This window comes from Heloderma suspectum, chromosome 4 (genome assembly GCF_057233095.1).
Source record: "Heloderma suspectum isolate Gila_16-S chromosome 4, 16-S_ref, whole genome shotgun sequence".
Taxonomy (NCBI): domain Eukaryota; kingdom Metazoa; phylum Chordata; class Lepidosauria; order Squamata; family Helodermatidae; genus Heloderma; species Heloderma suspectum.
The window spans coordinates 223,651,867-223,664,654 of record NC_139461.1 but is presented as its reverse complement, the minus strand read 5'-3'; the positions used below and the strand labels follow the sequence as shown (position 1 = coordinate 223,664,654).

Here is a 12,788-nt window from a genome sequence, read left to right as displayed (position 1 = left end):
AATATTAAATCATTAAGCTAGCTAATACCAATTTAAAATCTAAAACAATAAAACAGTTAAAACATTGTACAAACTCAGGGAATCCAATTAACCCTCAAAGGCTTTGGTAAAAAGCCATGTTTTATGGGCTGGCCCGCCTTTGTGCTTATAGCGGTTTATACCGGAATAATCTGGAACAGCCTTCCCCACTTGGTGCCTTCCAGATCTTTTGAACTACATATCCCATAAACCCCAGTCAGAATAGCCAATGGTCAGGGATGATGGAAGTTGTACTTCAAAACATCTGGAGGGCACCAGGGTGGGGAAGGCTTGTCCGGAGTGATCTTCTCTATGATTCACAATGTAAAGTGGTTTTATTGGTCATTAGTTTGCCTCTGAAGTTAGAAAATTATTAGTCAGTCATGAGTGTTGAGTATTCTGTTACCTGTCCTTCGTCCCTTCATAGAACTAGAATTCCCAGGATTCCTTTGGGAGAAGTTGTGGTATTTAACTGGTTTGTTATGTGGATGTTTTTGATCCTAATCTCAGTTTGTGGTGCATGATAATCACAGTGATGCATACTAAAATGTCTGGATTGTTTCCTTACCCAGTAGCATGTGGAAAAGTTCAGTCCCTTGAATCATCTGGTGGGATCCTCACACTGTTTCTGTGATGCTGGCAGAAAATGTGGTCCATCTGTGGGAAGACGATCTGAGAAATATTGGGTTCAAGGGCCAAACTCGATGTGACTTTGATTATATATCTTAGAGCTGAGTAGTTTTGTTGTATTTTTTAACTAACTATCCAGCACATTAGGTAGGGGCGGTATTCTGGTAGGGATGTTGGAGAAATCCATCCAGGGAGCAGCTCAACCCCCAGACTTCAGCTCGCTTCCCTGCAAGCTGGCCTAACTCGATCTGCATCGAGTCAGGCCAGCTCACAGATTTTCTGCGGGGGTTTTCCCCATCAATAGAAAGTTGTGCAAATTGCTGCCACAAATTGCATAATTTGTGCAAATTCCAGCTGGAATGTGCATAAATTATGCAAATTGCAACCACAGTTTGCACAAATTTCTATTGACAAGAAAAAAACAACAGCCCAAAAAGTTCCTGGATTTCTGAAAAAGCCTGCAGCTGGGTGTACAAATACAAGCCAAGATGGAGATCTGTTGGGCCCAAGAAGAGCTGGATTTGCACAGGATGGACATCCCTAGATTCTGGTCAGGACCACAGAGGGGCAATGGTTTAAAAACCCTCTCCCACACACTAAAGTTCCCATCTGCCTCAGGAACCTCACCGACTATTTAGTTTTTTAAAAAAAACCTGCTCTGCAACACCAAACTATGTGATAAAAGTAGTGTTTAGTTTGACCCTTAGAAAAGAAAGATTATACATCAGTCTTCTTCAACCTGTCACCCTCCAGGTGTTTTGGAGTACAACTCCCATCAGCCCCAGCCAATATGACTAATGGTCAGGAATGCTGAGAATTGTAGTCCAAAACATGTAGAGGGCACCAGGTTGGAGAAGGCTGCTATATATGATGGCCTCTGGCCATTTTATTCCTGTGATTCTATATTTTATTGATTCCCAGCTATTGGTGGTGGGGAAACCTGTGGCTATGATTAGCTGAACTGCTTTCATGTCATATGGTAGTGGAGCAGTCAGAAAGGTAGGTTACTTTCATTAGCTAAGGCTGCAATCCTATACATGTTTAGAGAGAAAAAGAAGTCCTACAACTCCCAACATGTGCCAGCCAGCTTTGCTGGCTGAGGCATACTGACAGTTGTAGGACTTTTTTTCTGCCTAAACATGCATAGGATTGTGCCCTAAGATACTTGTGCCTAATGGTCTATGCCTGCCATCAGTTGAGTGACTACGATTCTAAAGGGATAGGACAAATCAAAGAACCCAGGCAAAGGATAGAAGAGGCAGAGCCAAGGAAAGGAGTGGGACAGAGCATGTGAAGGCAGCAGACTACATGGACACATGCTTAAAAAATGAGGAATAGTGTGTACATATATGTATGTGTGTTTGTAGCCAGATCTTTGACTGTGGGCTTATGCATCTTGGTTGGTCTGAGAATTTTTTTTTCCAATGGACTTTAACAGTATCATCTTCAACACTTAGTATTTCTTTCTTGTTTGGACCCTCATAAACTTTATAATCTTTATAATTTGAGTAAGACTAAGTTATGAGCCAGTACCAGCATATCTCATGTACTGTCTTCCCATAACTCCCGCCCCGCGCCCCAATTCTGCATTGCATTGTCAAGTCCATGTATATTTATCTAGGATAAACCTTCCAGGATTAATGTTGTCCATTAACTGGAAGATTTGCATGGTGCTCATTCATTGTTCGGGAATGCAAACACAGTCTGAGCTGAATTAATAATTCCAGCAAGCTGCATTGCCTCTTCTCTATATGGATTGAAATCAGCAGACATCAGCTGTAGGACTTATTTCTGTCTAAACAGGCATAGAATTGCACCCCAAAACACCTCAAAAGTTTTTAGAGCTCTTGCTGTTTCAAATAGAAGAGTACACAGCCACCTACATAAGGATAAATTCACATGGCCATTTCGACTTTATGATAATACAGTAGGTTCTGACACATGTTAGGCATGTCCTGTTGCACCACAACCTGGTTCAACCCCCAATTTAGAGGTTTTCCAGGATACATTTTTTACACATTTGACTTCAGAAGAGAAGCCCTCTTACTAAAAATGTAAAATGTCACTGATTCTCGTTCCAATCAGTTCTTATGAACTTGCAATGAGTTCACAGGTGGTAAAATGTCAGTCTATCTCCAGGTTTGGTATAAATGCATTGGTGGGGACTTAATCCTCCTACACATTGTCTATATTGAGAGCTAGCATACCTAGTAAAAACCAGGAAAATAGCAGGTTCCCAGAGCATGAACGCTAAATCTGCTCCAGACTGTTTATGATTCTGAATCCATGTTTAGTAGCTTTTATCCACAGAGAAACATCATCCTTGGGCTGAGTTGTGTAATGCAGCAGCATTTTCTTTGGTTCTGTGACAAGCCTTGCTTGCACCCAGCTATCACAAGGTCTGAGCAACATAGTAAACGTAAAGTTAGAAAACCAGTGGAACAAATACCGGAGAGAGAAATAAAAAGTGGCAGAACAAACACCAGAGAAATAAAAAGCTCAGTGGGAGAGCCTGTCAAAATATGAGGCTTTCTTTTCTCCATTGATGCTAAATGTTCACACATTACATTTCACCAGATTTTCTCAGCCTCTCTAGGCTCAGGTGCAACCTTGTGCTGGTGGCAATCTCAACCTTTGATGCAGCTCCATTGAAAACAACAGAGCTGTGCCAGAAGTGGCCAGACATTCAGTGCCCTTTTCCCCAGGGTGTTACCTAGAGGTGTGTGAGAAGTGATATTTCTCTAGCCATGGCAGAGGTTCAGGAATGGTGCCACAGCTGGGGAAAAACTACTCTCATTGACTCTCAGATCATGCTGCAGGGGAAGGGGGAGGGAAGACATTGCGGAAAGTCTAGCCAGTACTTTTCTATGAAAGAGTCATTTTGAAATTCCTGGAAAGTTATGTAAATAAAATAATGCATGCTGTAATTCTTGGGGCCAGGGGGAAATCAACACCAACTCTTGTGCAATGTGTGTTCCTGCTTTGTTTTTGTTTTGCATCTAAATGGATAGTTGGACAGCTGGAGATATCAAATGGACAACTGGGGATGCCAAAAGAAAACACTGACAGGACAATCCTATGCATGTCTACTCAAAAGTAAGTCCCACTGAGTAAGTGCATAGAATAGCAATCTTATTTTCTCTTTGTAGATGCTCCTATTTTGCTATTCATATATTGTAGTTTTGGCATGGGTAAATAAATATTACCAAGGTGTTCTTTCTGTAGTAACTGTAGTAGTCATAGTAATAACATAACATGAAGAATTACATTGTCTTCAAGCCATTTTTTTTTAATTAATGTAGCTAGGGTGGTCATTTAAAAGGGCACAGCTCTAAAATTCAGAAGCTTATAAATGTACTTTAAATAAATAAATAAATAACAATAACACAAAAAGATTCAAACAAAATGGAAACCTTCAAGTTTCCATTTTAGTTAGTCTCCTGGCTAACAAGTTAGTCTCCTGGCTAACAAGGATCTGTAATACCTACTTGTGACAGAGGGAAAGGAACTTAGATAGAAGGTAAGGCAATTAGACCAAAGCAGAGGTGATGTCCGAAGAATTTAATTGTCGGGTCACAAATCCAGGCAGTCTTGGATGATACTGATTATTTGGATCCATTCCAATCTGGCTTTGGCCTGGATAAAGGATGACCAAATGGATGGTGGGCGGGGGAGTGGGGTCCTCTTAGTTCTCTTAGATGTCTCAGCAGCCCTTGATACTATCGCTCATGGGTCATCTGGCCAGTTTGGGACTGGGAGCTGTGGTGTTACAGTGGCTCCAGCCCTTTCTGGCTGGCTAAACTCAGCCACTGGTGCTAGGGGACTTCTGTTCTACCTCCTGGTTTTTGGTTTTTGGAACACCACAAGGTTCCATCTTGTCTCCTATGCCTTTTAACATCAACATAAAACTGCTGTTGCCCTCAATATGCACATAACACACACATCTACCTCTCATTTCTATCTACTAATCCCAGGGAGGCTGTGCAACTTCTAAACAGGTGTCCACATTGTGAAGAAGAGAGAATTTCAGCAGGTGTCGCTTCTATGACAAGCTACAAGTGTTGAAATTCCTTCTTCTACGCAACTATTAAAAGTGGATGAGCTCTGTCCTGTTTTGCACCTGCCCGCCCTATTTTCTAACATAACTTCAACCAGGATATTGGTTAAAACAGGCTGTTGAATAAGAAAATACAACAGAAAGAGCAGAGCCTTCAGCAATGTGTAATGGGGAGAGGAGGCCTTTGGCAGCTATCCTTGGTATGGGAATAGGGGTGTTATAAATGTGTCCCTGCTTTCAGGTATGAAATGTTGGAGGATATGTTCTCTGTAGAGATGGCTCATATTGATCTAATATTGCCATTCTATTTTATTAGTTATAACAGGAAAGACAGAGTGGGATAAAATGGCGATAATGCTTGATTTCAGCATCCTCAGGTAGCTGCCGTGACCCCAGTAACCTGGCAGGGCCCATCACCACACTGACAACCGCCTTGAGTCCCCCACACTGGTTGGCTGGAATTGGGAGTAGCCATTTGGATATCCTATAAGGCCCATGCCATAGCTTTGCTCCAGGGCATTGTGGGAAACTGGCAATGGTCACAGCACTGCTGCTGCCCTGCCTCTCTCTGCCACCACCACCAGATAATCTTTCTGGGACCCACCAAGTAGGAAGGACGTCCATGGATATAGAAAAGGGCCCACAAAAGAGCATGTTACTGAGAGAGACCCTTCAAACCTAGAGCTGATCATGGTGGGGATGGAAATCACAGGCAAAGAAAAGATAATCAGAATCAGGGAGAAAGAGTGACGGAGGCCTTCTTGTCTATATCAAGCAGAGAAAATACCCCAAAGTCATAAAGCACGTGTGTTTGAACATGTCAAGGCACTAGGTAAATTTAGGAGGGAATAAATATTTTGGCCTAAATGAGTAGAGTTCTGACATTCTATTCCCTCCACTCCAACTGGCTGCAATACCACCTCCAACAAACATAAGTAAGCATGTCTGCATGTCAGGTACATGTGGTACATGAAGAGCCAGTGTAGTGTGGTGGTTAGTGTTGGACTGGGACTCAGGAGACCCAGGATGTAGACACTATTCAACCATGAAGCTCACTGGGTGACTTGGGGCCAGTCACTGGCTCTCGACGTGACCTACCTCACAGAGTTGTGAGGATAAAATGGAGAGGAGAAGGTGGATCACGTACAGCACCTTGGGCTCCTTGAAGGAAAGGCGAGATATAAATGTGAGAAATAAATAAATATTGGCATGCATACTTACCAACTCAGGCTCCAAGTATCGGGAACAATCTTTTCCACTGTCCACTTTGCAGCCATGGGCATCCTAAAGAGATTTCAGGAAAGTACAATCCAGAGACAGACCCCTTCCAGGTAAACTATTTTATTGCCTTCTATCAATGCTAGTTTTATAGCGGGGCAGTTCACTTTAAAGTCAGGCTCTGGAGCATTTGTATTTTTATTATTTCACTGAACAAGACCTGTTATTCTCTATCCAACTTAATGATAGATGGATTTGGGAATGCCTTGAAGTGGGAGCCCAGTTGCCTTTAGCCACACATTCATAGTGGGACGATTGAAACAGTGTTCAAATTATAGGGGGTCCAGAGGGGGCTTGGCTTGCTTACCTGCTGTGATGTCTCGCTTAGCTGCCCTTTTGAGATGGGAGGGGAACATGATTGATTCAAACTGCAGGGAGTCAGAGGGTGGGGCTTGTGGTTTCTATTATTGGCCTCCCTCCCTTATCCTTTATAATTTGAGCACTGAAGAAAATCCAAAACAAGGATAAGCGCAGGCAGTGCTAGAGAAGATATGAAGCCAAAACCAGCACTGATCCGACAATGCAGCAATTGTCCAATTGTTTATTAAAACACTCCTAATAGGGAGAAAAAATTATTTGTTGCCTACATTCTTCATTTCTAACCCATGGTTAGAATGGTGGAGATTTAAAGAAAAGTGAGACACTGTGCTGTAGTTGTCGTCTCTCTGTAGTCATGATGAATCGGGGACCAGGTCAACTCCAACTCCCCTTAAAACTGTTTTGTTTCTGGGAATGTGTCAACAGTGCCAGATTCTTAGGCTGATCATGACTTCTCCATCTACCTCCTATGGATTGCTAGGGAGCGGTGCCAGTCAATTACTGGAACTAGAGAATTAAAAAACCATTCACCTGCTGTGGGGTCATTCTCTTGCCCTTATTCTTTTGCAGAGTCCAGCTCATTTCAATGCCGTTCTGCAACATTCTTAACAAGCTTCCAATTTTAGCTGTGGCAGATGTTTAACCGTAAGAATCAACATTTTGGCTATAAACTGAGACCAATAAAAAGCATGGGATCAAGATGAAGAAAAACACATCATGTCTACTTCAGAAGCATCCAACAGAATAACTATCTGGAATACATGTTTATTCCTGGTGTTAAACAGGATGTGTCACCTCCTCCTCCTCCTTCTCTCTCTCTCTCTCACACACACGCACACAATTCCTAAGAATAAAACCAATCTGAGAAAATTAAGGGGACTCCTTCATTTTATTTTCTACTGAGTTGTCTTTCTCTCCTACCTACTTTAATAAACAATGATAGATAGATAGATAGATAGATAGAGAGAGAGAGAGAGAGAGAGAGAGAGAGACAGACAGACACCTCCACTATAAGAGGCAGTATATCTCTTAATAGCAGTTACTGGGGAATACGAGTAGGAAGGTGCTACATTGCTCTTATGTCCTGTGTGTGGCCTTCCCTTAAGCATCTGGTTGGCCACTGTGGGAAACAGAACACTGGATTAGGTAGGCTTTGGTCTGAGCTAAGGATGTACGGATTTTTAAAAATCCATTCTGTCCATGTTTCGTGGATTGTCAGGCATCTTTTTCCCCCCTCCACTGCTCATTGAACTGAATTTTTTAAATGAAAATTTTGTTTGACTTGAGCTAATTCTCATTAATACTAATGCCCATTAGAGCAAGTGTTCATTAGCACTAATATACACTTTGCACCTGCGATTAGCTAATGTGCATCAGTTAATGTGCAAGTGCACATTAGCAATAATGTACATTAGCACTAATGCGAATTAGTGCAAATTCCACCCCCCTCCAAGTGAAAAGTCTGTCCAGAAGTCCATTAAATTTGCATAACTTGGAAAAAGGTGGTCTGCTGTGGAATCCACAGCTAAAAGCTACCCAAAGGTGACCTTCTCCAAGGCCTTGATATTAGCCAAGAACCTCTCTATGCTTTAAAGTGCATCCAAGCCACACATCTGCTTTCCACACCAGATTACCAGATTTTCATATCCAGTGTCTTCTGTAGACACTGTGCTGAGTTACTATTCAATAAATAGCCAACAGTATTCATTTGTACAATATAAACCAAAGTGATGCTTCTCTCTCAATGTGCAAAAGAAGTTCAGCATCTGTGCATCACTTACAGCATGTTATATGAGCTAAAGGTTTTATCACCAAAAGTGCAGGGTTCCATAAAAATAAGTTCTTATCTATTGAAGCCCCTGTTTAATATTTGGGGTGCAGAGGACAGGGTCTTCTTTAAAACTTAGAAGCCAGAGTTAGAAGCCTTGCTTTGAATGCCAAGATGTTGGTCACTTGTTCCACCATCTCCTTGATCTAGCAGTAACCCTTCTCTACTGAGTTGGTTACACTAACTATTAAGTTTGTTTGAGGAAAAGAAACCATCAGGCAACATAGGGGAAAAAAATCATGTCTGCACTACAGAGGAATTAACCCTTGCTCTAAATCTGTTCAGAAAGAGTCATCCTCCTAACACTATGAAGTGTTCAGAATATGAATAATGTTCCCAGAGAAGTCTTGGTGGCTGCCTTCACTGTTTGGAATGGCATGGGGGGGTGTTGGGGGGGGTGTTTTTAAAAGAACAAGGGCTTTTCTTGTATTCAGTGCCAGAAGCAGCAACTTTCTGTGCAAGAAAAGCACCTGCTTACCATTTTAATGAATTCAACCCTTTTCAGATAGATTCCCATACAGTCAATTGCTCAACACAAAAAAGGCTATTTATTTTGTCCCTCCACCCTCCCCGTCCCTGGATCAAGAAAATTAAATGCAGGATTTGGGTCAATTTGCTAGATGAAACCATGTGAAAAGAATAACCAAACCAGAGGTCTTTAATTAGGGTTTCATTAATATGCATAAAGCTCTCTGAAAGCCTTTAGAACAGAATCGGCTCTGAGGCAGGCAGACACAGCAACAGCATGGATCATCCCAGTAGGCTGGACAGCTCCATTGGTGAGTATTATTATTTCTTGTTCAATTTATGAGCCACCCTATGGTCAAAGCTTTCAGGGCGACATACACAATAAAAACAAACACAACAAAACCCATGATCAAACACATCACAGTGATTTTTGAAAGTTTTAAAAGCAGCTTTCCACCCTTCATTCTTTCATGGCATTCTTTCCTGATATCAATGTCTTCTTTTGTCTTTATACACATTTGAAACCATGATGTGTTTTTGCTTCTCTTAACATTAATTGTCAAAGAATCCACATGTGCATCAGCTGTGACATGGCCTCGTCTGGATTTATTGGTTGGGTTATTTGTTTATTACATTTATATCTCACCGTTCCTCCAAGGAGCTCAAGGCAGTGTGTCTGGTCCTCCCTCGTTCCTGTTTTAGCTTCATAAAAACCATGTGATGTAGGCTAAGAGTTGGTGACTGCCCAAGGATGTCTGTTGAGCTTTCTGGTCTTTCCACTGGCTTTACATATCATGTGGATTGTGTCAAATCCCAGAGTTTTACAATCAACTGACTACTCCATGTATTGGCTTCCTCAAAAAAAGGAAAAGAAAAAAAGTGAAGATCTCCCATCCAAGAATTTAATTTGCTTTTACTTTTCTAACACACAGGGTTAGATCCAGATATAGTCATACCTAGAGCAGACCCATTGGAATCAATGGGACTTGAGTTAGTCATGACAAATTTAAGTCCCCTTGATTCAATGGCTCTATTGTAGGGTTGTTGCTGGGAATTCTGGTTCTTTTTTGACTCAACGGAGTTCCACAGCATGTAGGACTTGATTTGTATTTGCGCTCCAAGCTGTGGGCTTTCCCCCAAACCCTGGGAACTTTTTCGCACATTTTTCTTTGCAGGTTCTGCAGTTTGTTCTGAGCAATTTGCATAAATCTGGCAGTAATTTGTGAAAATTTGGCTGTAACTTATGCAAATTGCTCAGAAACTTGCATAAATTGTGGAGCCTGTGAAAAAATGCAGAAAATGCCCGGAAAATACATGAACTAGCCTGACTCACTGCAGACTGAGTCATGCACCATAGCAGGAACCAGAATGAAGTTTCACCTAGGAAAACGCATTGAACTCCACCTTCAAAACAGATTTCTCTGACATCCCTAGTCTCCTTTAAGTATGACTAAATCTAGATCCAGCCTTCTGAGCACAGCAAGAAAAAAATGTATTATTGGGGGTTTTAAAAAATAAATCAGGGCCAAAAGGTCAAGCAATGCAAGAGATAGCAGATGTCAATTTCTCAATTTCAAAGTTGCAGCTCACTTTGGAAGATGATTCTTCCCTCTCATATGCCTTCGGTGGTAAGCCTCTTCCTCCTTCAAAATAGCCCCTCAGTCTGAAGAAGGTACCCATCTTCTTCAACACTGGGCCACCTAGCAAAGATAACTGGGGAACGAAGCCCAACACCAAGATGTATCTAATCACTGAAATATCTACGCAGGCAACACCATCAGGAGATCTATCATCATCAAGGATGCCTTCACCTGCACATCTTGTAAGGTAGTATGGGTATATATCTCATCACCTACCAACAATGCCCTTCTGAAGTTTTCAAGTCAGTCTCTATGCAAAGGACAGAAGTCAGATGTTAAAAATAATGACAGACATCAGTGGATAAGCATTTTAATCTCCCAAGGCAATCCATAGTAGAGTTATGTCGCCAATGCTCCAACTAAAAAAGTTTCAAAGGGGGACTCTAATGTGAAGCCACCAAACTAGAATTCTTTTGCAAATGTGGCTCTGTGGAACTTGGCCTTGGGCTTGGAAAATCCTGGAAATCACTAGCTTGCTACAGGTGGTCTTTGTCCCTTTAATCTTGCTATTCCTAGACATTACCAGTGGCCTCTAGTTGTGGGTGTCATACCCGCAATGATTAGATTTGCATTCATTTGATTGGATTCTGTATTACTTGTGCTCTGCATAGGATTGTGACACACCTACAACTATTTCTTGTTTTGCTTGATCTCCATTTGGAAGAGGAAAAAGAGGAAGAAGTAAAAAACAAATCCTCCTTTTCTCCATATGCAGGATATCTATACCTACCAACCAACTTAGGTGACCACTCCATGATTCGAACAAAGTGAGCTCTGGCCCATGAAAGCTTATCCCACAGTAAGGGACACGCTTGGCTATGAATAAACACTATTGGAAACAGTGAGACTAACTTCTGAGTAAACATGCATACAGTTGCGGGGTAAATGTGGTCATTTTTAAGGTGCCACAAGACTCTGTGTGTTGAGTCCAATGTTAGTCCATACGTAACCTATTGAAATGAATGGGACTTTAGTTAGACTAACATTGGATACAACCCTTTGTTTTTATGCTGCAACCAACAGACTACCAGAGCGGCTCCTCTCAAATGAAGCAGAGGGGCTGAAATATACACAGATCACATTAAATGAACATTCTTTCTTACAGGTTTGCAACCCACCGAACAGCTTACTGTATCAGAGTAGTGATTAATGCATCAAAAAACACAACGAATCTACGTAATAAAAGGAGGAGGAGGAGGAGGAAGACTGGATACGTATACTGCAAGCCAGCAATGCCACATGCATGAAGACACACGCAGCTGCCTTTCACCAAGTCACACCATTGATCTATCTGGTTCAGTGCTGTCTGCTCTGACACACAGTGGCTCTCCAGAGCCTCTGCTAGGTCTGAATCTTTTAACTGGACTCTGGAGATGGTCTGAATTGAACTGGGACTTTCTATGTGTGAAGTCTGTGGTCTGCTGCAGAGCTGGGACCCCTTCCCAACATAAGTCATAGCCCAGCCTTCCCCAACCTGGCCCCCTCCAGATGTGTTGGACTACAACTCCCAGCATTCCCGAGCATTCCCCCAGCCAACCTTTCTGGAAGGCACCAGGCTGTCGAAGCCTAAAAAAGCAGTGAACATCAGGTGGGATCTTTTCTAATTAATATCCAGCGCAAGCTTCTCAGGGAGCAGAGGAGCCCTGAATTACAGAACACTATAAATCTGAACATTAACCACAGTTCTCTGACTAGTACTGCAGGTCTACTGTGCTCTTCTTAAGAGCCAAATGAGTTGCAGTCTCTGGCGCTTAACAGTCCTGAAGTAAACCTGAATAGCTTGGCTCCGACTCTGCGACTGTAATGTTTTTAATGTAGTTAATGTGGTGTTGAACTAAACTTTTTTGGTGTTTTGCACTTTGGGAAAGGTCTGGCTCCAAAGTATCCTGTATTTTAATAGCTTGCTACTCCATTAAGCCTATTTTCAGGGGTTGGTAAAAGACATAGAATCATAGAATCACAGAATAGTAGGGTTGGAAGGGGCCTACAAGGCCATCGAGTCCAACCCCCTGCTCAATGCAGGAATCCAAGTCAGAGCATCCCTGACAGATGGCTGTCCAGCCTCGTCTTGAAGGCCTCCAGTGTGGGAGAGCCCACCACCTCCCTAGGGAATTGGTTCCATTGTCGTATTGCTCTAACAGTCAGGACGTTTTTCCTGATGTTCAGCCGGAATTTGGCTTCCTGTAACTTGAGCCCATTATTCCGTGTCCAGCACTCTGGGATGATCGAGAAGAGATCCTGGCCTTCCTCTCTGTGACAACTTTTCAAGTACTTGAAGAGTGCTATCATATCTCCCCTCAGTCTTCTCTTCTCAAGGCTAAACATGCCCAGTTCTTTCAGTCTTTCTTCATAGGGCTTTGTTTCCAGTCCTCTGATCATCTTTGTTGCCCTCCTCTGAACCCTCTCCAGTTTGTCTGCATCCTTCTTAAAGTGCAGTGCCCAGAACTGGACACAGTACTCCAGATGAGGCCTAACCAGTGCTGAGTAGAGGAGAACTAGTACTTCCTGGGATTTGGAAACTATGCTTCTATTAATGCAGCCCCAAATAGCA

At 42.3% G+C, this 12,788-nt stretch overlaps 1 long non-coding RNA gene across 1 annotated transcript in view; it reads left to right on the top strand.

The window, feature by feature from the left end:
• The window catches only part of LOC146348121 (uncharacterized), a 52,249-nt gene extending 45,082 nt beyond the window's left edge, over positions 1–7,167 (top strand). Inside the window, exons 6-8 of the long non-coding RNA XR_014789917.1 lie at positions 3,660–3,744; positions 5,979–6,036; positions 6,872–7,167. This is a non-coding gene — a long non-coding RNA (uncharacterized LOC146348121). The remainder of the gene's footprint in view (positions 1–3,659; positions 3,745–5,978; positions 6,037–6,871) is intronic.
• The last annotated feature ends 5,621 nt before the right edge of the window (positions 7,168–12,788 follow it).